The sequence below is a fragment of the Zonotrichia leucophrys genome, chromosome 9 (assembly GCF_028769735.1).
Source record: "Zonotrichia leucophrys gambelii isolate GWCS_2022_RI chromosome 9, RI_Zleu_2.0, whole genome shotgun sequence".
Taxonomy (NCBI): domain Eukaryota; kingdom Metazoa; phylum Chordata; class Aves; order Passeriformes; family Passerellidae; genus Zonotrichia; species Zonotrichia leucophrys.
In genome coordinates, this window is record NC_088179.1 from 15284455 (window position 1) to 15311623 (window position 27169).

The following is a 27169-nucleotide window of genomic DNA, read 5'->3' on the forward strand; positions in this document are numbered from 1 at the left end:
CAGCGCAATAATGCTCCTCCCTCAACCCCCCCCCCCCGCAGCAAACTGAGTCCTGACCTTCACCATGAAGTTTCAGGAACAACTCAGAGCACTGGGAATCCTGTGCATGGTGCTGGTGTGACCTCTACCACCAGTGAGCAGTGAAGCTCTAAGAGTCAACAGAGCCACCACGAGACTCTGAGGGGTGATGGAGAGGAATGGAAAACACCATCACCCTCCAGAGACTGCCCTCCTGACCCTAGGCAAACTCAGCACAGGTGGACTCCAAGTTCTTGTGGCAAACACCTCCTCAAGATCAGGCTTCTTTGCTTGCACCCATTTTACATGGTTTATGTACAGTTCCTCATGCTTTACTGTAGTCTTTCATAGCAGGTATCAGCTAGAGCAAGTTCAAATCTGCCTCTCAGATTCACATTTTATTTCAATTGCCTCGATAAGGCAAGGTTTTGTATCTTCATCCCAATTCCCTCAAAGTAAAATAAATAAATGAGTAAATGAAATCAAAGACACCTCAGTTAAACAGGACTGAGAGCATTTACCTATTTCCTGCTATGGGACATCATTAATGTAATCAGAGGAATTAAAGGAAAAAGAAACCTAGTTAGAGCTCTGATGAATTATTCCTCAAAGAATATAATCTGGTAATATTTCATTTTGGTTTTAACAGCTTCAATCAAACTTCCATGGGATTCTCCTGAAGACCACTTAAATTCCAAGTGCACCCAGGTATGAGGGAGTGGTTGGCCCAGATGACATCCAGAGATCCCTTGAGGGGTCAAAATCAATTGTTTTGTGACTCAAAAACCCCAGACTGACAGCTGTGACTTCATCTGCAGCCAGAAGGGTTTCAGGAATCACAAACCTGCTGAGTTGGAAGGGACCACAAGGACCATCGAGTCCAGCTCCTGGCCCTGCTCAGCACCATCCCCAAGAGTCACAGCATGTCCTGAGAGCATTGCCCAAACTCTTCTGGAGCCCGGCCAGGCTGGGGCTGTGACCCCTTCCCTGGGCAGCCTGTTCCAGCCCAAGCACCTTCTGGGGGCAGAACCTTTTCCTAATATCCAATTAAACCTCTACTAACTCAGCTTCAGGCCATTCCCTTGGCTCCTGTCACTGTCACCACAGAGCACAGATCAGTGCCTGCACCTCCTCTTCCCTTCATGAGGAAGCTGTGATTGCAGTGAGGTCTCCCCTCAGCCTCCTCCAGGCTGAACAGACCCAGTGCCCTCAGCTGCTCCTCACACAGCCTCCCCTCAAGGCCCTTCACCATGTTCATCGCCCTCCTTTGGACACTCTCTAATAGTTTAATGTCTTTCTTACATTGTGGTGCCCAAAATTGTCCACAATATTCAGCGTGAGGCCAGCCCAGTGCAGAGCAGAGCAGGACAATCCCCTCCCTTGCCCAGCTGGTGAATCCCCAGGACACACTTGGCCCTCCTGGCTGCCAGGGAATGCTGGCTCATATTCGACTTGCCACCAACCAGGACCCCCAGGTCCCTTTCCATGGCACTGCTCTCTAACCTCTCATTCCCCATCCGTCCGTCCGTTTATCCATCCAGGGTTGCCCCATTCCAGATGCAGAATCTGACACTTCTTGCTGAACTTCCTATGGCTGGTGACTGCTCTATCCTCTAATTTAGGCCTCTCTGCACTGCCTCCCTGCCTTTGAGAGATGCAACAGCTCCTTCCAGTTTGCAGCAATGTATTGTATTCCACTGAAGAAATGCCAGCAATATCACCTACTGGCAATGCAACATTATATTCCTTATTTTCTAGTTGCAATAATTTGCAAATGAACAGAGCTTGTGCCCATTCTTTTAATAACCAATACCTGAAAAGTAACTTTTTTCCCCTAGCTGCATCCACAGTTCATCTGTTTTTCATCAGATCCATGCCAGCTTGAGATGTGACTTTCGTTTTACACTCTTAATCACTACAAGTTCTACAGTATTACTGAGACATAAAAGGAAGACAGCAAATGTGTAGTGGAAACTGAAAAGGTGTGATGGTGAAGAACAGTCTCTCTGGTACAAAGATGCTTGACAAAAGTTAATGTCATCATGAAAATAGTTCATCAGATATCAACCCAATGCTGCAATCATTCCTACTTCAAAACCTTGCCTCTGGGACAATTATGATATCAAGCAAGAACCCATCCTTAGATTTTCCTCTTAGTTCATTTTTCTTGTATCAGCTTCAGTAGTGGAAAAGGTAGAAGGGCAAACTAAACATAAAACTTCTTTTCTTTCCCAATATAATTGCATTAGGAGTTTTGGGATTAGATGCTGGCTATTTGAATTTGGCTGCTGCTGCAAAACATATGCATAAAAGCTGATGAATGAGATCTTCCTTTTACAGCCATGTCACATCCTGGTGTCAGATGACAAACTAGGCTTTAAAATCCCAATAAATTGAACCTGACTTGTCCGTGTGAACTGAAACAAAGAGATCATACTGGCTCCCTGGAGATAGATAGATCTATCTAATCTAATACAACTCTAATGACTGCATTGCAACTTCACCAGAGAGCAAGCTGATTCTTGGCTTCTGTGGCATGAGACAATCCTCAGCTACTCCAAACATAATCATATTGGATAAAACACCAATCCAAGGCCACAGCTACTTGTGGTCACAACAAACCTCAAGGCAATTGTAACAGAGAAGGCAGACCTGCTGGCTTACTCAAATACATTTTATTCCTGAACCTAAGGACCTAAGCCAGGAGTTAGCTCTGAGCCAGCCAGATTTCTTCCAATTGTTATAGCCTCCTCCCCTGATAACTTGACCTACACATTTTTGAGGATGTTGCTGTACCACAAAGAAGTTTGAGATGCATGTTTCAGAAATTTGTATATAAAATAAGAGAGGAAATATATTAAAAGAGACAGCAAAACCAGGAATGATGCAGAAAGGTTATTCTGGGAGTTTCAGATCATGAGCTCCCTTACACAAATACTATTTTCCTGCATACAATTTATTTTCAAGACCTTTCTGCCAAAAAAAGCTGTCTTTATTCCTTCTGTGTATTCAATGTCTTGCCTATAGCTCAGTGCTTGGCTTCCTATTTCAGCAAGGGACTGCCAAGCAACACAGAGCTTATCCATCAAATAAAATTATTAAAGGACTGGACTTCCCAACTGATGAAGATGTACTGAAATCAGGAATATCAAGAGTCCCACTCAAATGAAAAGAAAACAGGACAACAAGAACTGGCAAGGTTAAGGCTGTTGGAACAAACTCAGGTACTTTGGATGCTGATGCTGGCCGTAAACAAGGAGGAATTGTGCAGAACTAACACACAGCTCAGCTGTGAGATATCAACAAGACCCCAGTGGGACCAAATGGGACCATGGCAGCATATTGACACACAGATAATTGTATTAGCTCTGCAGAGCAGTGTGTGTGGCTCAGCCTGGGGAGAAAGAGCAGGGATATGAGCTCAGTGGGAAACTGATAGAGTGAACAAGGAAAAAGTGGCGAGTTTGAGGTCCCACCCAGCAAGGCTGGGTGTAGGTGGGGTTTGTATTTACGATGGGGCTCCCTGCACTTCACTCCTCTTGTAAAACACTGTGATTGCAGGAAGAGTCAGATGCTGCCTCACCTGGAAGAACACACATCTGCTACTGGCAGTCTGAACCCCAAGCCATCAATAGGACTTCTGTGAATGGAAAAGGAGCTGCAGCTCAGAACACAGGCACAGAACAGGCTCCACTCAGGAAGGAAGCACGTGTGGGTCTGTCACCACCATAACCTTCTGACAGCTCATGGAGATGCCAGTACAATCCAGACTTTGACACTGTACTGCCTAAAAATCAAGCAATTAAAGCAATTCATGGGCAGGAACAGTGTCCAGGATCAAAATCTTTAATCCCAGATTCTCTTCCTCCCAGCTGATCCACTTAACTTTTCCTCCCTCAGATCCCAAGCCATCCTGGAAGTCACAGCTTCAGGCACCACAAATCCCTGGATGACATTTTCCTGAGCCTTGCACCAAGCTGTGTCTTGGTTTTGGTAGCTCAGGTTATAGCACTTTGCAAATAATCCTTTTTTCTATGACAAATCTTGTATCCTAAAACACAGAAGAGTGATAGATGCCAGATGACTGGAAATTGATGTTGCAGAGAGATTGCTAAAGGAAGCAAGATATTTGAGTGTATGAAAACTGTAAGAAAGCAAGTGGACAAAACTCTTTGTATAAACAGTCAGGAAAAAGACTACATTTCTCTTGAGTTTCATGACAACAGGTGACTTGACATCAGCAACACACGAGCACTTTCTTGTCTCCCTTCTGCAACACAAAGCAAAAATAAAGGTTTAAATTGCTTCCTCCTTAAAGACGCTGAAAGCCTGCAGTACTGTCAGGAAAGACAGAGGATCTCTGCAGGCTACCAAAGTCTGCTTTTAGCAGAAGACTAAATTATCACCAACTCTAGGTAAGGCTTGCTGTGGCTTTGTCCTGGAAAACCTCCAAAATGAAGAATCCCTTGCTACCTGGTGACTTGTACTAGTGTTACACTATTTTCCCAAAGAAAATGCTTTACCAGCTCTCCAGCTGAATCTCCCAATCCATTATGCATGTTCACAGCACTTTATTTGGCCATCTGGACAGAAGCATTTAGCTCTGACATGTTCAGAAGGCCCCTGGCAGTAGTCACAGGCTGCCATTGGATCACCCCTTTGCCTCCTTTCCACCAGAAACAGAAGCCAAAGCTCTCCCAGCCTAATCTTGTAGGCCACGTGCTCTCAGCCCCTGACTCACCTTCCTCTGGCCTCTTTCCACCTCTTCACCATCCCATTTCAACTGGGGGACTCAGGACTGGGTAACAGCCTCAGCAGTAGTGAGGAACGGTGAGCAATAACTCATCTCAGTCTACATCCAGGCTCCTCCTGAAGCAGCCCTATATGCAGTTCACTTTATTGACAATCACAGCACACACTGGACTCATATTTGACTGGGTGTTCACTGCCTGCTCCACATCCTTTTGTCAAGAAATAAAGAAGAATAAAAGGTGTATTTTGAGATGGTGCCTAAGCTGGAGGAGCTCCACCATGCCATGGCCACATGGATAGAAGGGTAGGTCACAAGGTGGTGTTAGCTATCCCTACGCTATTTGCAATAAACATATGACATATAACATAATGACATATAGCTCATTAAGAGGACACCTGTTCAAAGGGAGGGGTAAGGGGATGTTCTTAAAGCACAGGAAAATGGGTGAAGGGGTATATTAAAAGCAAAGGCAAAGCTGATTGTGACACTGTGGAGTGCATGAAGATAAAGCTCTGGTTTAGTATCCATAGAGCATTAGTTCTGCTCTGAATAGAAACTCAAGACAGAAGACAAGTGCTTGAAATTTGATTTTCAATTCTACTTTGAAACTCATAAAAGCACCAAGCACCAGCCCAAGAAACTGCTGCTCTTCCCTTTTAACTCAGTGTCCATTCATTCAATAACAGTGATATGCAAAGCTCTGGGAGATAATTCCCCAGCTGTTTCAAACCATACTACCAGCAATGAAGTTCAACCCAGCCAGGCATCCACACCAGCCTTGTGAGTTTGCTAAACAAGCTCATCCTGCTAAAAGCCCACCCCAGTTGCTCCACCACTATCACTTTTGCTGCCTTCTGTTTTTGACCATCCAAATTAATCATTTGTTCCCCTTTCCAAAAATCAGTAGGAAGTTCTGCTGTGACTAAACAGTTTTCATACTAGACTGGCTACACCAGTTCCCTAGATGCAGAACAGCTCAAATCTGACAGTCTCCAGGAAAATATTCTGATTCTCTTTTACCTTCACTGCACTGTCTCCCAAAAGACTGGCAGGGGGTGATGGAAGAGAAGAAATTAATCATGAACAGAGGGTACTTTTAGGGGGAAGAACAAAACTTCTAATATCTCCAAAGATTTTTATATGCTGCTGCATTTTAGCCACTGCTGGCAACCACTCGTTTTTGAGCTGTGCTGGGGCAGGCAGCTGGGTCCCGCAGCTGGTAAGTGCACACACAGCTCCATTTATCAAATGCCCTTCAATAGTTGCTACCACTATCTCTCAGGTCTGAGGCAAAACATGTTCCCACACACAACCAAGCATCTGAAAGGCATTTCAGCATGCCTCTGCTGTGTAATGCACGTATTTCTCTTTCCAAGTAACACAGCTGCCAACACCTTAATCATTCCTTGGGGACCTTCAACACATCAGCCCTTAAGTGCTTCATTACCTCCAGCAGCTCCTGCAGAGCTCACATCCCAGGTGAGCTGTACACAGCTCCCTGTCAGCTACAGAGAGCAGCCTGAGCTGCAGGAGAGCAGGGTCTGTGCAAATCAGATCTAACAGCCTATCTTCCACCACTCTTTGTTTCCACAAGTTTGGCCTCGTTTGCTGCAAAATATCTAGGACAAAAGGCAAGGCAGCATCAAGAAACCACATTTGAGCCTAAAATCACTGTGTGTTTCTTTTCATGAGATCCTGTGGGAGAGAAGATGCTTGCTCCTCTGCATGGACACTAAGGGGCTATGGAGACCAGTCAAATAACCTTCCCTAAAGCACCTGAGCTGTGTGTACCTCCCCAAAGCCTTGTTGTTTTTAAGTTAGAAACTGCTGCCTCAAGTCACAAAATATAGCATTTTGAAATTGTATTGATATGTTCTTGGCACAAAAGAAAAATAAACTGCAAATGCAACCAATACAGAAACTTGAGCTGCGCTTTGTTTCTGCAGGGCTTAAAACACTAAGGGAAAAATCTGAGGAACAAAGTCCATTGATCCACGGAAAGATGCAGTCTGTTAGGACTGGTACACAGATACCTATTTTGAAATTACCTTGAGCATGTGAAGATCACTCCATCGGGTTCCTTGAGATGACACTGATGGAGACATCATCACAAGGAATCACTTCCAAGTCAATCTCCTTTTTAAAACAAGATACCCCAGGACAACTATTTTGTGAAGCACCTCCAGTAGGGAACAGCTTCACCTGCTCTCTTCATGTCAGCCCCACTGTCCCTTCTCTGCATCTCCCCCATCACCCCATAATTGAAGTTATGATCAAATGGCTCAAAATAATGTAGGAAGGTTAATTAATCATGCAATGAATACAAAGTTACACATATAAGTATGCATAGACATGTGCACACCCCTGACTTTTTTATTCTGCATCATTAGCTCAGGAAACTGGTAGAGGCAAAGAATAAGGAGAGAAACCAACAGTTGCTCACATGGATCAACACTTCCAGGCTCTCTCTTTTGCAGCTCATCTCACTCATACTTGTGGTTTCAACATGTGATTCACATTAGGCCCCCTCTGCTCACCATTTGATGGTTCTGCTAAACAGATGTGAATTTATTTAGTCACAGAGCCTGCTCTTTACACTGCCTCTTTGTAGAACAGATGGGCTTTTTTTTTTCCCTGTTCAACAGTGTTCAGACAACGATCATACCCAGTGCACAGGTTTGCTAGGCAATTTCAAAGGAAAAGGAACAACACATGAACACAGGCACGTTCTCACAGGAGTTCTTATCAGCAGCCTGTACACACCACAAGAGGTGATGGCCCTGATGGAGAATGCCAAACTGCAACTCCAGAAACACCAAGACAAGACCAAGGTCCTCAGGGATCAGCCCCAAGAATTCAAGCAAATGAGTGATGCACGCTGCACCTGGCAGGGTCCAGAAGACACCCACCACAGAGCCCTCCTGTGAAAGCTTGAGTGGAGAGGGAGCTGAATGAAGGGCAGGCTCCTGCAACATTCATGGGGACATGAAAACATGGCATCTCCTGGGACTCTTCAGCTTGGTGAAATAGCCTGGAAAAGCTATCCACTCCCTGTGTGGGCATTCTTCTTTCTGCACTCAGAGAGCCTTTGGCACTGGATGAAGCAGAACTGCACAAAGGCCCTCTCAGAGCAGAATAAGACTGCCCACATGAGAAGCACGCCTGGAACAGCTATTGCACTTTAAATTCACACCCTGGCTTTGTTTTGTAATGGTTTCCCTATGCAGAAGGGCCCTGGGCTTCAGATTAAATTCCTCCTCATGTTATCAATAGCTGAGCACTGCTACCATCTGAGCATAGGATGTGGCCTATACCAGAGGCCAAATCACAACCTTGGAGAAGGATGAGCTTCCCTTTTACTTTGCACTATCCTGTATATGGATGCACCTCTCTATTGCTTCAGGAACACAACACTGGTGACTTCTCCCTAGCAAATGGCCCTGCCATGTGGGTAAATCATCTCTGTTCTACCACAGAAACCAAGGATGTGTGTACATGGCACACACGAACGCCATGCCCACACTTGTGCAAACATCTAATCCCTCCCCAAAGCTGCAGTCCTGTCCCTCAGACACATCTTTGCTCTCCATGCATTGTCCACCTGTTACAAAGATGACCTCAGTTTCTACCAGAATATACTTAGGATTCAGGATTAAAGATAATTATATATATGTATATGTGTGTATGTATATATGGGTATGTATATGTATATATATACACACACATATATATATATATATATACACACACACATATATATATATGCACACACACACTTTAAATGTGGTTATATGAAAATTATGAGAATTTGGTTTTCTGGAGAATGAAACTCCCAATTTCAGAAGGAAAGTAAAAGTGGAATTCTCTGCCTGAAAGGCAGCCTGGACACAGCCATTAGCACCCTCCCTGGGGGCCCTAAAGCTGAACATTTCCAAAGGCAGAAAAATGTGTGGCTTTCTTTTGGGGGGGCATGCATACAATTAAGCAGTATTAAAAAGCTAGTAGGTATTAGGCAGAAAAATATTTTCAATAATAGAAGACTGAGACTGAAAAGGACAGCTGAGACCTTGCAGGGCAGCAGGCACTTCCAGCTACAAAGCACTTTGTGTCTTCTGAGAGTTTTTCCTTTCTTTTTTTTCTTGGCAAGCTCTGAAACACCACAGTATAATTTTCATTCCGATTAATGGCCGTACCATCCAAATACCCTGTGTATGGACCATACACCAGCACTTCATTCTTTTCTACATCTTAAGCAGAAGCAAAAAAAGCAAAACACTGTGAAAGAGACTTTCATAAGGATAAAGCAAATTTATGTGCCCAATTCCCAGAGGCTGGTTGCTTAACCTTCAGAATGAGACTTCAATAACTTTGAGCAGTCAAACAACTTTCCTCCATGTGAGACAAAGGAAATTCCCTCCTGCTTTGTCCCACCTGCTCTGCAGACCTGGTGGGGCTGGTGCTCCTGCTGGGGCAGCACCAGTAACAAGACAGAACATGGCACCAGGGACAGGGCCCCCAGGCAGTCCTTCAGGAAGTGTGGAGAACCTTTCCAGGCATCACTCTCCATCTGCATCCCACCTTCCCTGTCACCTCCACCAAGGCACTGAGGACAACACTTAGCCCCTCCTTCACAACATTTTGAGCTCAGAGACAAGGTGTGGTCTATAAGAGCAAAGTGCACAGAGCCAAAAGGCGTCCAAAATTTTAAGGATGGATACAGAGATCTCAGTGAAGTGTTAAAACTGAGGGGGAGCAGAGCTGGCAAAGGCTCGTGATGGATAGCAGTGAGCTGTTCAGAAGAAAATTAAGAAAACATTTTGAATTCCCTCCTAAAAGGGAACAAATAGGTCCAACACTCCAACAGAAGGGGATTTTTTGCATCTCTGAATGATAGTGCTTCGCTTCCATGGCCTGCGGCTGCTTGGGAAATTCAAAACTATTTCTCTGAAGAATTCACTTGGACAAGCTTTATGGCTTTGATCAGTTAACTATTTTTTAATGCTAATCCACCCCAGTGATATTTGTCCTCCTTTTCCCCATGTGCACAGAAGCACAGACACAGACAAATACTGCACAAAAGCAAACATTAGCCAGATGAACAGTCAGGAACAATGACATCCAGAGCCCATATCCAAACACCAACTCCATTCTGTTTTATTCCTTTCTATTCTAGCAGTTCAATATCCTTTGGCCCAGTATGACCCACTAATGGAAATTTAGGAATCAAATTTTGGAGCCCAGCAGGTATAATGCTCATACAGTGATTTGGTCACAACTACTCTCACTCAAAAAATGCAAATAATTTCCCCTAAAAGTTGGACTAAAGCACATGGTTGAAAGACCTTATTAGAAACATAACACAAACCCCAGCAAGTAGCCTAAGTCCTCCCCATCCTTCAGGTTAACAAATAAAGGTGCAGAAGTAGTGATTTGCTGATATCGATGAAGCAAAGATTAAAGAGAGCCAAGAGAAGGACTGAAATTACCAGACACCCATCAGCTCACTGGAATTGCTCTAAGCTCCCCCACAATCTCAGGTGTAGAATCCAAGCACCAGGCTAACCAAAACTCCATTTACAAGCTCAGTATACAAATTTGTCCTCTTGTTTAGGGCACCAAAGTCTAATTGTGCACCCAGAACATCCTGGCTATCTAAGCCATTATTCAATTGTCAGCCCTACTGGTTGCACCATTGTGATATCCCATGACATAAGCAGCAAAAAAATACCACTACACAAAAAACAGCCCTGAGTAAGGGACAGTCCCTGCTCTGCAGCACCTTTGGTATTCAGGCTGCTACCTGAACTTTGCTTGCTGTCTTCAAGTAACAGATTCAGGCAGTATTTCCTGTGGCAGAGAATTACACAGGCTGATTATTCTCTGTGGAAAAGTGAAGAAATCCTGGAAGCAATTTTCTGTCTCAATTGTTCCCAGAGTGCAGGAACAATCTCTTAGCCCTATTCCTATTTTCTGCTCCGTGCCATCAATGCTCAGCGGGCAGAATCCATCAGGATGATGCCGCAGGTCTGGGTCCTGCAAACACTCACCCAGGTGAAACCTCACACACGAGCAGCCCAACAGGCTGCAACCAGTGTCAGCCCTGACCTTGGCCACAAAGGTCTTAGGGGACAAAGAATAAGACAGATGAGAATTCAAAGTACCTGGGAAATGTTCACTCCTAGGTAGGACTGGGCTTATCTCAGCAGAATAACACAAATGAAATGTTTCGGATGCACACTTCCTAACCTCGTTCTTTTATATTCACTCTCAGGCACATGGTGTGATTCTTGGGGTGTCCTGTGCAGGACCAGGACTTGGACCTGATGATCCTGATCCACCCTTCCAACTCAGCATATTCTATGATAATTTTAAAAATCCAGGAAGATCAGCTGTACTTGAGAATTGCACATCACAGGCAAAGCTCCTAACAAAAAAGATCATTTTCTCAAATTAAAAATTTTAAAATTTCATTATCATGGGGGGCAGGGGGGAAGGACAGATATTTTCTACAAGTATAAACCCCCACATTCTAAGACAAAAATCTAAGAGCTGATAGCTTTCTACCAGAATCTGAAGCCATTCCTGTGCAAAACCACTACACGTCTGACCCATAAAATAAGGGAAGAACTGAGTACTACATACTAATCTGCACCCCTCTGCATATACTGCAGCAGCAGCAACTCGAAATATGAATTTTTCAACATTTTGGCAACACATACTATTCACCCAGGTACATGCCCACACTCAAAATTATTCAATCAGAACCTTATTTTCCACCCAAATGAATTTTCATATAAAATATTCAATTCGGCCTAATCAGTGGGGCTTAAACATCAGTCAAAATATTTTCTTGAATTGACTCCATCAGTGCCAGAGCACGAGAAAAACCTCTTTAACCAATCTGCCTCCAAAGGCAGGTACTGACTTTTTAATTGCACTATTATTTTTTTAGTAAAAGTAACATTAAAAATATTGCTACTTTTCAGCCAATGCTGCTGAGGGAGGGACAGGAAAGGACAGGGGGGCTGCTGCAGAATCACACCGCCAGTCTTAGTATCACTTCATTTTCAAATGAGGAATTTGGTAGTAAACAACCTTTTCCTTGTACACAAACATTTTTAATTTCATGCCCTGCTAATCATACATCTGTTAGAGCTCCTTTTCCACCCATTCCACTAACAATAATAAAAGAAAAATCGTCACACTAAAAATGCAGTTTGTCTGAAATGAAAATTGAGTAATAATCAACGTTCCTCTGTGGGATGAGGAAACGCAGCAGCACTGGCCTGACGGAGGTGACAAAGACGTGGTTTGAAAAGGGATGCCTTCACACACCAGTGGCCCTCACTGCTGACAGCCCCTCTGTGCCCCTGTGTTTGTGTAGGAGCCCTTCTGGGGCTGGTTCACCCAAGGCCCACACCAGGCAGGTATCACCACCCGCAAAGCCTCTCCTGCTGTCATCACCTCACTCACCAGCACCTCCTTCCCCACTTTCTTCCCCTCTGTTTTTTCCTCACCTCCTCTATCGGCAGGATATGCATGTGACAAATGCTACAGCTCTGCCCTCACCTTCCCAATCTCCTTCCAGGGGTGAGACCCAGTGGGCGTCAGCACATCAGACTTCAGACGTGTGCAGTACCTTTACCTGGGCCTTCCACACACCAGAGCTCACTGATGTGCTGCTCAAAGGTGCACTTAAATATGCAATCACACCCCTGAAAACAGCTCCTTATCATCTCTTCAGTAACATTAGTGCAAGCATTGGGGTTGTTATTTAACAGACATGCCCAGCTGAAATTCCAAGTTAATCAGGCCCCCAGAAACACCCACAATCAAGACCATCTGATTTGGCCTGAGAAATAATTTTTTTACAGCAAGACACCAGAAGGAATTGCCCAGAGAAACTATGGATGCACCACTCCTGGAAATGTTCAAACCAGGTTGGACAGGGCTTGAACAACCTGATCTAGTGGAAGGTATCCCTGCCATCACAAGGGAATTCAAACTAAAGAATCTTCTTCAAAGCTCCCTTCCAACCCAAACCTTTCCATGATTTTTTGATTCTAAGATTTACTGTCTTGCACTGCCCACACTCCTCTTTTCTGGACTGCTGACACACAGCTTTTGCCTTTTTAGACTCCTCCTATTCCCATAGCTGTGCTGGGCCAACTCCAACTCAGGAATATTGCACTTGTAAGACCTACGCAAATGGTAACTGAGAGTTTTAACAAGCAGTAAAAATCCATCTGAAGCCTCAGGCAATGTGGCACAAAGACATTGTGGGCAGAGGTACATGACTCTGCTACACCTGGGACTCCGCTCTGGCCTCCACTCCTCACATTAGCATGCTGAGCCCTCTGCTCCTTCCACAGGCTGTGTTCTAAAGCAAGATTATCTACATAAGCTCTCCCTTGTCTTCACCAGAATTGCAGTTGTTTCACTAATCGGCTTTAAGGAGACTTGTGAGTTAACTAATATCAATTAATTACTCCCATTTTGCAGATAAGCAAACAAAAGAAAAAAAAAAGTGAAGCATTCTGGTCTAAATTAATGGAAGGGAAATCAGAGGCCAAACCCACTCCTTGACCTGGGTCCAGAATAATCAAAGGCACTGGGGAGAGGACCTTGGCATCCCCAGGTCCCTGCCTCGTGCCCAAGAAGCAGCACCAGCCCTGCCCTGCTCCACCAGCCCTCCAGCTCATTGAGGATGCACAGGCAGCCTCGAGATCTTTATTTTACTTGGGCTCTCATGCTAAAGCTGCAGGGATTAGAAATGCTACAGTACAAGCCAGCTTTTTATTACTCAAGAGACAGTTTTAGCCCAGCTGCCCAAATGCAGTTACCCCAGAAGCATCAGCACCACTCCACCATGCTCACAAGGGAGACATGATCCAAACCAGGCTGTACCTAAGATTAGGTGACCGTGACCAACAAGAACACAGGCACTGACACATCCCTTCTGTCCACAAACAAAAGCATTCAGCTCTGGATTCTTCTGACCTCTAATTAGGGTGCATTCAGTCAAACAACCCTGCCAGAATTAACAGGGAAAAGGGAGGGGAAAAGAATAAAAAAAGACTTTGTCGAGCAAAAGTACTCTTAGACACATTTGATGTAATAGTCATATGATTAACAAACTGTCATATCAAAGTTTTCTGTGAAGTAGGAACACTTTGACAGTTCATATTTTAAAAACTGACATTTTGATTCATTACTGTAAATAGCACTCTGTATTAAATATTGTGACAAGGCATACAGTGTATTTTTTGAGCTCTATAACATTTAGGAAGTACTGAATTTTTTTAGCCTTTTTTTTTTAAGCACGTAGAATATCAAAAGCAGTTAAAGCAGAACTCCAAGAAAGCTTCTAGAGGAGAGAATCATGATTTCTGAAATAACCTACTTCTCTGCCGTCATCTCAAGCACTGTTGGGAACTTAGGCCCACAAGGATCTTAATGTACTGTTTGCATAATAAAAGAAGGAATTGTTTCACAGAACAAAAGAGCTATAAGGAAAGTGGCTACATTAAATAATGTAAAATTACTCTCTAGCAAATCATCCTGAAGCTGGCAAGAGGGAGAGCACTAAAAGGTGCTGAATTACCACTCAGAATATCTGAGTGCCAGTTCATAACCCAGATGAACCACATAACATCCAAATGACTGCCCAGATGTGTATCTTGCTCATCCCCCCAGTCTTCAGCCATGTGTTTGACCCCCTTCTGCAGCCCAGCCATGCCCATCCCAGACGGAGGCAGCCCTCCCTCACTGCTGGGGTGGCCAGGAAGGGCTGCCCCATCCTTGGAGCTACCAAGGACATCATGGACAGAGGTCCACAGCTCCCACTGCAGGGATGCTGTGAGCCACCAGAGCTCACCAGCCTAGACAACTTAATCCTCTTACAGCTCCCTGATTATGGATCTCTTTCTCTGGATCACCAGTACCAGGGCAAACAGGACTGGGACCAGAAACAACACTGCCAATGTTCTGCATTTCCTGAAAAGCAAATCTCTTGATGGAGAAATCAAAAGCAACAGCCCAAGCTACCACAAAGATCTTGCTAGAGCAGCAGAGGAAAACCAGAGGCTGCCTAGCTGTTTGCAAGCTCAGGTGTTATGAGGACTGCAGTCCAGTGCTTTGGAAAGAAAAATGGTTACCATTATCACTGCTTGCAGCCAGCTGCAAGTGGATCTCTGGGCTCTGTCTCCTGACAGAATGGATACGCTGCCATAAACGTGAGCCCAGAGCCTTCTCCAGGACACGATGAGGCTGTCACACACCCCAGAGATGGATCACAGCACTGTTTCAGCAGGGGCTTGATCCAGCCCAGCCTGCCTTTCCCCAGGAGTAGCCACACACCCCTCACGCGCTGGAAATCTCGTGGACGTGTCTGCATGCCAGCAAGTGTGGCAGTACTAGTGGTCTAGCCAGACATCCAAAACATATTGGCACTGCTATAATTTGTCCATTCACCAATATGTTTTCCTAAAAACGCCCATATGCTTTTCCTGCAGTTCCCATATGCTTTTGCAAAGAGAAACAAAAACATTTTGTTAGTCGCGAGCGATTGATCGCCACATATTTCACAGAAGTCAAGGAGAAAAACAAAAACAACAACAAAAAGAAAGCAGTCAGCTGCTTCCCCCTCCTCCTCCTCTCTGTTCATGGAGGGAACTGTGAAGAGCAGGAAAAATTCAGCCCACAGCAAAATACACACATCGCTCATTTTTTTTGCACTGCAAGATATTCTAGGAATTACAGGAGGAATCTTCATTAAAAACAAGCTATCAAGGATCTGGCAGCCAGTGGCATTCCAGACAGCAATTCAGCACCAGGTCCTCTCTGCAGGCAGCACAGCCCGCAGGAATCCACGCTCCTGGAGATGCACTTCAAACCAGCCACAAGGTGGGAGGACAGGGTGGTAAAGAGGTTACAGCCCTTCCAGCTCACAGGACAGCTCATGAGGGGCTTGGTCTATCTCTCTGTGCAGGTATAAAGCCCCCTCTCACAGTCAGGGCTTCCCAGGGAGGTGCTGCCTTGCCCACAAACCCAAAACAGGCAGGCTCGGTTCAGCTGGGAGCAGGCACGTGGGTGTACAAGTATGTGTGTGTCAAGGCTGGAGCGTGTGGGAACCATAGCTGTGCAGTTAAAGGCTCATTAAGAAGCATCAGACCCAGGGCCAACGTTCAAAGAGGAGCAACGCAAAGCATTTCTCTGGAGAAAGATTAGCGTGTGTTCTTCTTTACACAAATAAAATTAAAGAGAGACTCATAATATAGACAAATCAATTAACTTCTGAAAAGCCAAGGGCACTGCATGCAAGAGCAGACAAGAGGGGAAAAGCTTTGTTACAGGACCACCAAGGCAGTGCATAGGCTTTCTTCCCCAGAAAAGAAATCCAGCTATTGCTGCATGCAGTCCTGATGTCAGTCCCAGCTGCACCACGCTCATTGTCACAGGGACACAGCTGCTTCCTTCCCAACACAGCCATACACATTGCTATATATCACTGTGACCTTATGCACCAAGGGCTGGGGATCATCTTTGCAGAGACTGTGCAAAATACCTGACGGCAGAGGTCAAAAGACTACAGGAGTGCTTAAATCAACAGTTCCAGCCTAAAAAGAAAGAGTTGGAACTGTCTATATAGGATACCCTGAACAGCACACAGCCTTCTATCACAATAAAACTTGCTGTGATGCAGTCCCATGCTCAGTTCTCCCACAAATTTAACCAGGAATGCTCTTTGCAAAGCTGGTGTTTTCTTGCAATGATCTAATCTCACACTAAACCTAATGAGAGACCAGATGCAACAGGTAAAGAGCCCAATTTTTCACAGAAATGAAGCTGAAAACCCAGTCAAGAGAAGAGAAATCAATCTCTTGCACAGGACACAGAGTAAAAAACCAATTTGTCAGACACAGCTTGCTTCACAAAATACATTTTATGATATGTTTTTGTCTTGAGAGGAGTTGTAAGCACTTGAAAATCTGACTTCACCACTCACAAATGCATTGATGATGTTGCTCAAGTGCTGACTAGAAAACAAAACTAATACTGTCTCATTTAGTTAACATAAGGACATCTTAATTTAACAATGGGCTTCTTCCTAGATTTCATATTTATAGCAACGCACTGGGATGGTTTATTAAACCTAGCCAGGAAAGCCACCACAGAAGGAGTGAGACTAGCAGAAGAGCTACCATTAATCTTCCATAGCCCAGCAACTGGGAAAATCAGGCCTTGAACCAGATTCTGCGCTCTTGCTATTAATCTCCTGTCCTCTACTTATTAATCCCTGGTCTGTCTTTGTCTGTCAGCATTTATTAATGGCCCCAACTGTTTGCAGTAAACAGGATACTGAAATCTCATCTCCACCTAGACATAATTTACCCACAAAAAAAAACCAAACCCCACAAAAATTAGACTCAAGAAGAGGGTAAAGGCAGAAAGTAGGGATGTATATTGTGTATCAAAAGAGAAGAATGAGAGCGCAATTAAATTCAGTGAACAACAGAGTGAAGATTCACTGTTCCTGACTTTGGCCCATCTCATGCTCCTAAAATCAGGTCATATCATGGCAAACAAAGAAGCTCCACTGGTCACAACCACCAGGGCAGCTGGTCTCTCATTCTCTGCTTCTCAGCAAGGCTGCACAAGCTGCTCTCTTCCCCCCTGCTGCCATGACTTTGCAGCACCTCCAGCACCTTTTTGTCTCCTGGGGTGACACAACTGAGAGAGGCTTCAGGACAGACCCACTGCCCTGCAATCACATCATTCTATCGTGGCATGGGCACAAAGGACAGTGTGCATCCTACACATAATCCAGCAAGGGACTCCTACAATCCTTTGGGCTGGTTCATCATAGTGATTCTTAAGTCACAGCTAAATATCTCCAGTGAATTTGACAGAATTGGCAATTCTGAAGAATGAATTAATTTGCTCCTCACAATAATTTCTATTTGTCCACTGAAGCACAGTTAGACTCAGCTAACAATACAGGCAGCCCTCCATCACCATTTGGGAACATCCACAGCCTGCAGAGCACCACGCCGTGGATGGGGAACGAGTTCAGGTCCATGAGCAGGAAAGCTTTGTTCAAAAGAGAAGTAAAAGCAACATGACCAACAGGACCAAGCAATTGTTCCCTGGCCACACTCCCAATCTGCAGAAGGGCCTGCATGTTTGCTAATTCCAAACTTGGACCCAGAAACAGTAAAACCACTTCAAGCCTCCTGGGCAGGCTGGCATCCCACCCCCCCCCCCCCCCCCCCCAGGCTTTGGAGAAACACCCATCAGCTGTTGAGGACTCAACATGGTACTGAGGTCTTCCCACTATCCCTAAACTCAGCAGCTGGCAAAAGCCCTGGGAGTTGATCCATTCCTCACCTGGAAGCAAGGTAGCCCTGTCAGGCACCCAGTCAGACGTACAGACAGGCACTTCCAAGGGACTTCTGTGGGTGCAAACAGAAAGGTCAGAATCAATGTTTTGCTCACTGTAAAAGCAGAAAGTAAATCAAGCTGGCTGTAATGCCTCGCCAAGAAAACAGCCCCAAAAGGGCATGTAAGGCCAGCTGCCCTCCTGTACAGAGCAGACCACAGCCTTTTTTCCTCTCCTCTGACACAAGTCATGTGTCAGTCTGTCCCTGTTTTGACCCATATAGGGGTTTTTCACTCGTTGGCAGCACAGATTACATCTGAGCAAGTGTTGGGGTAGCTGAGGTTTATTTGAAAGAGAAGCTACTTGTTTTAAATCACTGCAGGGCTGGTGAAAGGCACTGACGTAAGGGCTGCAGGTAACAAAGTCCCTTTTTAAGCCTCACCAGACGCCCTTCTGCCTCTCATGCTTAAAGGGCCTCTTCTTCCCCAGCCTCAGCCTCCGCTCACGGCCAGGCATGAGTCACTCCCACAGCACTGGCTCTGCCATGCGAGCATCAAGGAGCACCAAAGCATGGATGGGATGCATTAAACACACAGCCATTGTGGAAAAAGAGTCAGGGTGGGACAGCCCAAACCCTACCTCCAACTTTGGCCCTGGTTTTCTTTCTGGGCGCCTCCAAAGACACCCAATTAAAGAGAAAACACAGTTTTTCAAGTTACCACAAGCTTTTTTCAACCAGCAGTCTTTAATACTTCCAGCTTATTGATATCTGAGCTTACTCTGATGTTTTCTATTTCTTTTCATCTCAGTCCTGGAGAAGAAATGAGCAAGTTTAAGAGGTACTAGTGATGACTAGCAAAAGGTCCACCTCGACATACCCCTGGTCTCCCAGCTCACCATGCGCCTGGTGACACCAGGTGACCCCAGCCCCTCCTAACTGCATCCTCACCCCTATTTTCCTGAGATCAGCCAAGGATCAAAAGCCATTAATGAGAAGGAGAGACACTTCTAGCCAGGTGCATGTATTGCTTCTTTAATGAAGCCAGGCTAAAACTCATTAGCCCCACCATCAGCTGTCTTGCTCAGGAAAACCAGAACTGCAGGAGAACCAGCAGCCTTGCCCTCCTGGTCTGTGGTGAAGGAAGGGCAGCAGAATTTCAGCAGTTGCTTCAGATCCACACCAAAGTGCAAAACACAGAGAAAAATCTGCTGAGAACCTGCCCACACAGACACTGGATATTCTTTACATATTTGCCATGACAAAAAATTCACGTTAACATTTTTGCAAGCACTGTAAGCCTGTATCAAGTATCAGCAAAGAAGCAGACAGGTGTCCTGACCACAGAGGAGACAGCATATGCAAACAGTTAGGAATTTATTACTATTATTTTTTAAAGGGAGAAGCAAATCCCAGAGATTTTTCTGTGCATGATACATTTTCTGCTCCCTGTTTGATGCTGCTTTCAGACTTCAGACTTCAAATAGCTAACACTAACCTACGTCTCAAGCCTGCTTTAAACTGATGCCCCTTATGTGACCATAAATGAATGCATGGTGAATCACTTATGCCACACACACAGTGAGGGTGATGAGCAGTGGTCCACGTCTCCTGACTGCTGCATGGACATGGGTAAGCTGGGGCAAAGGAGATCCCAGCTCTCTGCACATCAGAGCCAGATAACTCAGCACAGAGCCTTTGCATTTTTGGAGCTGAGAGCACAAGCTCCAGGTCAACAGCCCAACCACAAGTCAGAGAGAACCACCCAAGCACTGGCATTTCCTGCAAAATGTGGAGGGAGATAAATAACCTGCACAGGCTGCACTTCCACTCTCTCCTGCCTGCCTTTAGGAGATGCTGAAGAGAAGCTGCATTTCAATTAGCAGCCCCAACCAAGGGAATCTGATCTTGACAGTAAGTGAAAGGGAGCAACCCAAAGTTACAGACTTCAGGCTGTGTGGGTCTCAGCTCTTCGCTTCTCTGTGGACATTACTGCTTCCAGAAATTAAATCAAAACCCCACTTAACTTCACAGAGGTTGCAATTTGCATCTAAAGTACTGCCTAAGCCTCAGCTGTAATAAACAAATACAGCTCCACTGAAATCCAAGGAGTCATTCTGAGTTTGTCTGGTTACAGATCTGCAGGCCCATAAACATTACAGCTCATCCAACCTCCAGCTAAGTATCTTCTAATAGAAGACCATTATCCTTGTCAGATGGAATGGGATAACTTGTTTAAAGCACTCTTGAATAGTCATTAGGATTGTTAGGTTTTGGTGGTTATATTTTAAGAATAAACCCCAGCAGCTATTAAACACTGGAACAAAACATGTTAACAGTCCACAAACAGAGTTCGAATGAAAATATAACTATGGTTTGGGATTTTCATTGGGAAATTGGTGAAATGGAGAGAAGAAAGAAAATATAAAACCTAAACTGAGCTGTGCATATACACTGAGAAATCAACTACATTATTTCACAGGTAATGAATGAAAAAGAAACACAGGAAAGAAGGAAGCAAAATCATGCAATTCTGTCCTCCTTTTGAGCCTTAATAATGTTTTGGGTGTAGTGCATAAAGATGTCGTGCAGCCAAGGAAACACAGATACATTTTTCCAGCTGTCACTGTCCCTAATAGCTGACCTCAGGGTGGACTTCCCTCCCTGGAGCCTTCCTCACCTCCTGGTACCAAACCATCCCAGTGGCAAACCTGTGCTGGCTGTGCTCCCCAGGAGCAGAGCAGCTCTCCTGACCAGGCTTACAGATCTCTGCCCGGGGATGAACACCACTACACCCATGCCATGGACACACCATTGTCTTCTTTAAACCTTCTCACCAAATGAACTGGTTCCCTCCAGCAAAAGGCCGCTCCATCTGCTGCAACCAACCTCTTGTTCAGATTGCTGCTTTGCCACAGCTTTGCTGATAAAGAAGAATTCTGTTTTGCTTGGGTTTTTTCCCTTCTCCTGACCAAATAATGTTGCCAAGAATCAATTAGCAGCCAAGCCTAAGACAGGGAGAAATGGAGGAGTCTTGCTTCATGTTTTACAGAAAACACACAAACACCCCAGTCTCTGCCACGGGATGTGCCAATTATGAAAGGCCATCAACACATCACCACAAAGAAGCCCATTTTAGCAGCTCCTCAGCCTGTGAGCCTTCTGAAGGGACAGCCCGGACCAGGACAACTCTGGGTCAGCCAGGCAGAGGGGCAGCAGGGAACATTTGAGCTATTTCCTCATCTGACTTTAATTTTATTCATTTACCACTCAAGCCAGGGAAGTACTCTGATCCACACCTGTCCAGACTTGGATCTGAAATGTGCTGAAAGTGTAACAAGGGCACTGTAGGGCCAGCCCCTGTCTCACAGCCTTTGGGCTGTAGGGTGGCAGCAGATGGAGGCCACACATCCCAGGTGCTTTTCTGGGCTGGCACGTCACCACACGTGCAGGTATGGCTGTCACACCCACACAGGGGCCTGCACCAACCACAGCTCTCCCCTGGCTCGAAAGGGAAAGGGCAGGGAGTAACACAGACACTCCACACACACCCACCATCAGCGTGTGCACAGGGGTGCTGGGAGACAGCCTTATTTAGAGCTCCACAAAGTGCACTCCATCGTAATTCCCTCCTTCTCTTCCAGTCCTGGATACAGCCTTAAAAATCCATAGCTCCAGACAGCTAGCCCACAAACTGCTATTCCAGCTCAGCAGGGAGAGCATGAACTCAATTTTGCCAGTCAAACTGGAAGGAATAAAAAAAAAATAGTAGTAGTATTTTGTTAAAACCAAAGAAACACGCCCCCATCAAATCAAAGACAAAACAGAAGAAATTATATGGAGAAACAGTCCTTGCTATTGCTTCCATGGCCAAGAGTTGCTTGGGTAGCCCAGGGGCAGGAGGAGAGGCATCACAGTCTGCCAGTCATGCAGCATGGCACTGTCCTCCTGTACCAAAGTGCCACTGACCCCTGACAGCAGCTCGCCTTGGAGAGGGTGTTTGGACATGCTGCTCATGGCTGCCCAGCCCTGTTTGCTGAGCTGGATCTGCAGGGACAAACATCTGGGACAACAAGCACACACGCTCCTCTTGCACTACAAACCAACAGCCACAAGTACACAGGAGCACCCAGCACAGCCAGTACCCACGGAGGAAGTGGCTGCCAGCCCCTCACACAAGCCCCTGCCACACACCCTGGGCACGTTTGCTCCCTGCTTGACAAGGACCTTCTTTCCACCAGCCAACGTGGGAGCTTCCCAGAGAGACCAAAGAGAACGTCAGGCGTAGCTCAAATAAGCACCTGGATCCACAAACAACAGATTAAATTCTCAAGCTACAAAACTATGTTTTAGCAAAAGTGCAATTGAACTCCATGTACTTGTTACATTTCTAAATATACTCTGGTTGTCAAGACAACAAAGAGACTGATGGATCTCTAAAGTGTACTGTATCCATTTAATTGTCAGCATTTCAAACTGACTCAAGGAGGGAAAAAAAACTGCTGCGTGATAAGTCTAATTGTCATGGTTACCACTGGCTAACCCCATAATAAAAATATATATATTCTGGCTAAATGTGCCAAGCCATGTGAGGAGCAGATGGGAGACATTCTCATTACTGCAACAGCCTCCACTGGAAAACTAAACTTGAGGAAAGATGCGAGAGACTTTACAGAGATCTCAGACACAACAGACACCGTGGGCTGCATCTTCCCAGGCGTTTGGCAGCAGCTCCTCGGGCTTTTCCGCTGTGCTTATCCTCCCCAAGCGTGTTGGGACAGCCCATAGGGCTGGGGCTGCCTCGCTTGTGAACATTCTGGCTTGGGGAATTTCATCCCTCACCAAAGAAAGCCTGATATGTGAGTTGCTACTCCTTAAAAGCCTCTGACAACATCTGATGAGCAATCACCTGGGCTTTGCGCTCCCATCCTCACCCCCTTGCACGCTTCTCTCCTGATGGCAACACCCAAGCCCACAGCAATGGCTGTGCCAGGAGCCTCTGCTCCCACACTCTTAACAGCTAAACCAAGGACTGTGTCCAGGCTTGGGGATGAGAGAACAAGTGGAAAGAAACAGGTCACTAATGCAAATACACCAGCCTGAGGCTGAGTTGGGAAGCGTCAATGACTCCCAGCCAGGCTGTGCAACCCATCAGGTAAGTGTGATCCAGCAGTGTGAAGAGCTCCACCATTCACATGAGGTCCCTCATGAAAGGAATGCTTTCCAAAGAGAACCCTTAAACATTGACTTTTGACAGAGATCAGCTTTAAATAACATCCGAGTTATCTGCCTAGATATACAATAACTGTGGCTTTGCTTCACTGATCAGAACTCCTTCCATACATTCAGTATTCACTTTTCTTTCATTAAACCAAAATTAAAGCTGCAGGAGGAAGGCATCAGTGTCATCCAGGTATGAGAACCAACGGAAAACAATTTACATTCACCTGGTGAGCACTGACTTAAGATTTGGACTCAATGAGCCATATGGGTCCCTTCCAAATCAAAATATTCTGTGATTCTGAGATTTCAGCGAAAGGGGAAGTTTCTAATTAGTCTGAAGCTTACCCAACATTTTTCACAGAAGCCATCTCAAAGTTGAATCATCCTTAAAATCTCCCCCAAACTGTTGCACTCCTTCATACAGATAAAAACTCTGCTTCTCTGCTGTCAGACACTTTCAGGGAAACCATAAGGTGTTGCCTAAAACCATCTCCCAGAGAGCCACAAAGTAAAATCTGGTTGGAAAACACTGCTTAAGAGACACGCCACTTTCCAGGCGCCTCAAGCAACACATCTGAGTTCGTGATATTTTCCCTGGAGCTTGCCCCTGCTCATTAGCAAGATGAACAATTTCTGAATTCCAAATATGAGATTCTTAGTGATGTAAAATGAACTTTCGTGTCTACCAACACAGTCACTGTGTGGTTCACCTCTTGTGCTACTTCACAGAGTGGTCTGTGCCTGGAGATGGGCAGTTAATGTCAAAACAGAAGTAGCACAGAAGAGTCATCTCTGGGGCTTGTGTGAGAATTATTTCAAATAGTACTTAAAATAGGAGATTAAAACAAGTCTTGGGCACAAAGAACCCTATGGTCTAATGTAAGTCAAAGGGACCTAGAGGCAACTGGTTTTTTACAAGTATTTGGGTGCATCCAAGTCAATGAAGCATCAGCATTTTGTCCCCAGATATTTTCAAAAGTAAGCATTATCCATAAGGAGTTTTAAAAAGATTACAGTCCTGAAAGCTGCATCCAGATCTTAACTGAGCTGAAATCCCAAACAACCAAAAGCTGGAAATTATGCTTCTATTTCAACAGCATGCAGGTGCGGGAACCTAAGTTTGGTTTTCCTGTTACTGAAAGTGCTCGCCTAAGGCACCATGCTTTTACAGTTATGGCTTTGGGACAACTGTTACATTCTGTACCAATAAAATATGTGCTCTCTGGAGCAAACTCCCCAGGATGACTCCTTTGCTTTGGCACAAATGGACTCATTTGGTTTAGATAAAAGGATGTTCCCTTGCATCATTTTAATTTGATTTTTTTTTTGGTAAGATAGAGAAACAGTTAATTTTGCTAAATGAGTTCTGTGTTGCCATGACTTCACTGCAGACAAACACAAAGCCATCAAGCTTCTTTTCCTTGGGCACTTTTTTTTTAAACAGGTATTTGATCATCTTGATTCTCTTGCTTCTTTTCTCAACATCTGGATTCCCAGCAATATCCTCCAGTCAGACAGATATATAAAGGCTATAGCTACTCAGTAAATTACAGAGGTATTCCTGCACACACTCTCACCCTCAAATTCCACTTCTGCCAGCTGTGCCAATGCACTCTCTGTGACTCCACAAGCAGGGCAGCACTGCCCGCAACAGCAAGCAGCAAATCTCTCCAAATGAAACTCTAAATTTATGGGATTAGATCCTGAAAATCATAATCCCCATACTCCCACCAAGGGCCAGCCAGCAGGTGCCTACTTACCATCAAGCTGAACTGTTGCCCAGGCAAGCTGAACTGTTGCCCAGGATTTTGCCCTGGTCCAAAACCAGAAGCCTAAAGACTTTCCCACTGCCTCAGTTTCTCCAGTGGATGAAAAAGGCTGCACATGCATCATCTGCCTCCACGGAGTGTTATGACATTGGCTGGGTTAATATTCATGGAGTACACTGGGGATTAAGAGTATTATAGACTTTACTGAGGGAGAGAGCTTTTTCTTTTTTAATGTTTGCATTGAATAGACAGACTAAGTAGAAACAGCATTTGTAGCCTACAGCCATTATCCTGGTAAATGGCTTATTACAGCATGCAGCCTACCAGCTCACCTCCAACCAGTCTCGCTTAAACGCATGTAGGTGGAAGTGCTGCTCATTCCAAAGAACTTTCTTTTTCACTGTCTCTGTCTGATGGAGACTCTGGATAGCTGGGCTCACAAGACAGGGCTCAGGATATAAATATTTCAGTACGAGCTTGTTGTTCAGTACCTATTTACGGCAATCACAGAACAATTAATTACCTCCCATCTAAGACTAATTCCCGTCTCTCCCAAAAAGGGGGGTGAGTTTTGTCCCAAGATTTTCAATTTCCTGATGAGTCACAGCAGACACACTACAATAAGCTCAATACTTCAATCAGACTGTTTCTTATCCAGATATATTCAATACATTACTAAGATGTGGAGCGTGCTATTTTAAGGGCTGATTTCAGGCATTGTATGCATAATGCTTTCTCATCTGAACGCACGCCTTCTCCAGGATGAGACAGATGAACGTCCTACACCACCATCCCTTCTGCCCCCCCAAATCCTATAGGTAAATAAACACTGCAAAAGCAGAAAGTAAAGAACTGCACATTTGATGCACTGATTTCTACAACACGCAGCCCTCTCTCCCACTTCGCTAGCTCATTCCCTGCCCTTTGGCAAGAAAATAACTTATGTGACAGCAGCATCTGACAAGAAGAAAACATTCACAGACTGCACAGGTTGCAACAAGTCCACAGCATCTTGCTTTCTTCATTCTAGGGCCAAGAATCATACATTTCTTGTTCTGCCCCAAGGAGCAACTCTGCATCCCTGAACGAACCCTCAGTTGTCCCCAGTTCCCACGCCACCCACTCACAAGCTCCAAGGCTCCATCAGGCAGGCAGGCAGGCAGGAGACACTTTGCCCAACCTCCAGCAAAACAGGTTATGGGGATCAGCAGGTGCCCTGTGGTCCTCATTATTTACTCAATTTAACAGATTTAGATATAATTTATTGTGTCAATTGGGCAATTGTTCCCAGCTGGGTCATTTGAGCCTGCAACAGGTTGCAGTCTGCCTCAGCCTGACCACAGCCAGCTGAGAAAACTGCCTCAAAAGCAGACTGCGAAGAGCAGAAGCCATGGTCACATCTCCCTGGACCACGTGAAACCCTAATTTCTCACAAGCAATACAGTTAAAAGCTCCTAGACACCAATAGCTGCCTAAAAAACTTGTGGCTATGATGACAAATAGGTTAAAGAACATAACGTTTGCATGACAGACTGGGTAGAGGTGACAGACAGCTGTGCTGCTGGTTGTAGAGTTGCTGTGCCATCAAGGACATCAGCTGCTCTAAGAGCAGCCACAGCACAGACACCACCTCAAGACTGCCCCTGTACTAATTGCTAACAGCAGTTTTCCCCCTGGCATGACTGGACTGTGCAAGCAGTTTCTGCACAAACAGCAGCAGTGCCAGTTTCTGCCAAGCCCATGCTAATTGCAAGTGATTCCAGCTCAAATGATCTTAAGTCAGAAAGTATTTAGGTGATGTGTAACCAAGGTCTCACATTTGTCTCACCAGCTCTCCTATGAAGATCTGTCACAGCTCCTTCTCTTTTTTCCTCCTTGGGAAAACTTCCTCATAAATTCTTATTGTATGCCAACAAAAGTGCAGAACATTTTCAACCCTCGCAATGCCCTCAGCCTGTTGGTGTAACTGAATTGTCACAGAGCACAGAGGACATGGTCACCAGTATTCCATTCAAGGCGGCAGATCC

At 45.1% G+C, this 27169-nt stretch overlaps 1 protein-coding gene across 11 annotated transcripts in view; it reads right to left on the minus strand.

Annotated features, from left to right (window-relative positions):
• The window catches only part of LPP (LIM domain containing preferred translocation partner in lipoma), a 318754-nt gene that overhangs the window by 207668 nt on the left and 83917 nt on the right, over positions 1-27169 (minus strand). For 9 of the 11 annotated variants that reach the window (XM_064721315.1, XM_064721322.1, XM_064721313.1 and 6 more), the window contains one exon: positions 18161-18225. The exons of the other annotated variants lie outside the window; for them this stretch is intronic. The gene's annotated coding sequence lies outside the window, so the exon portion shown is untranslated. The remainder of the gene's footprint in view (positions 1-18160; positions 18226-27169) is intronic. 11 annotated transcript variants of the gene reach the window in all.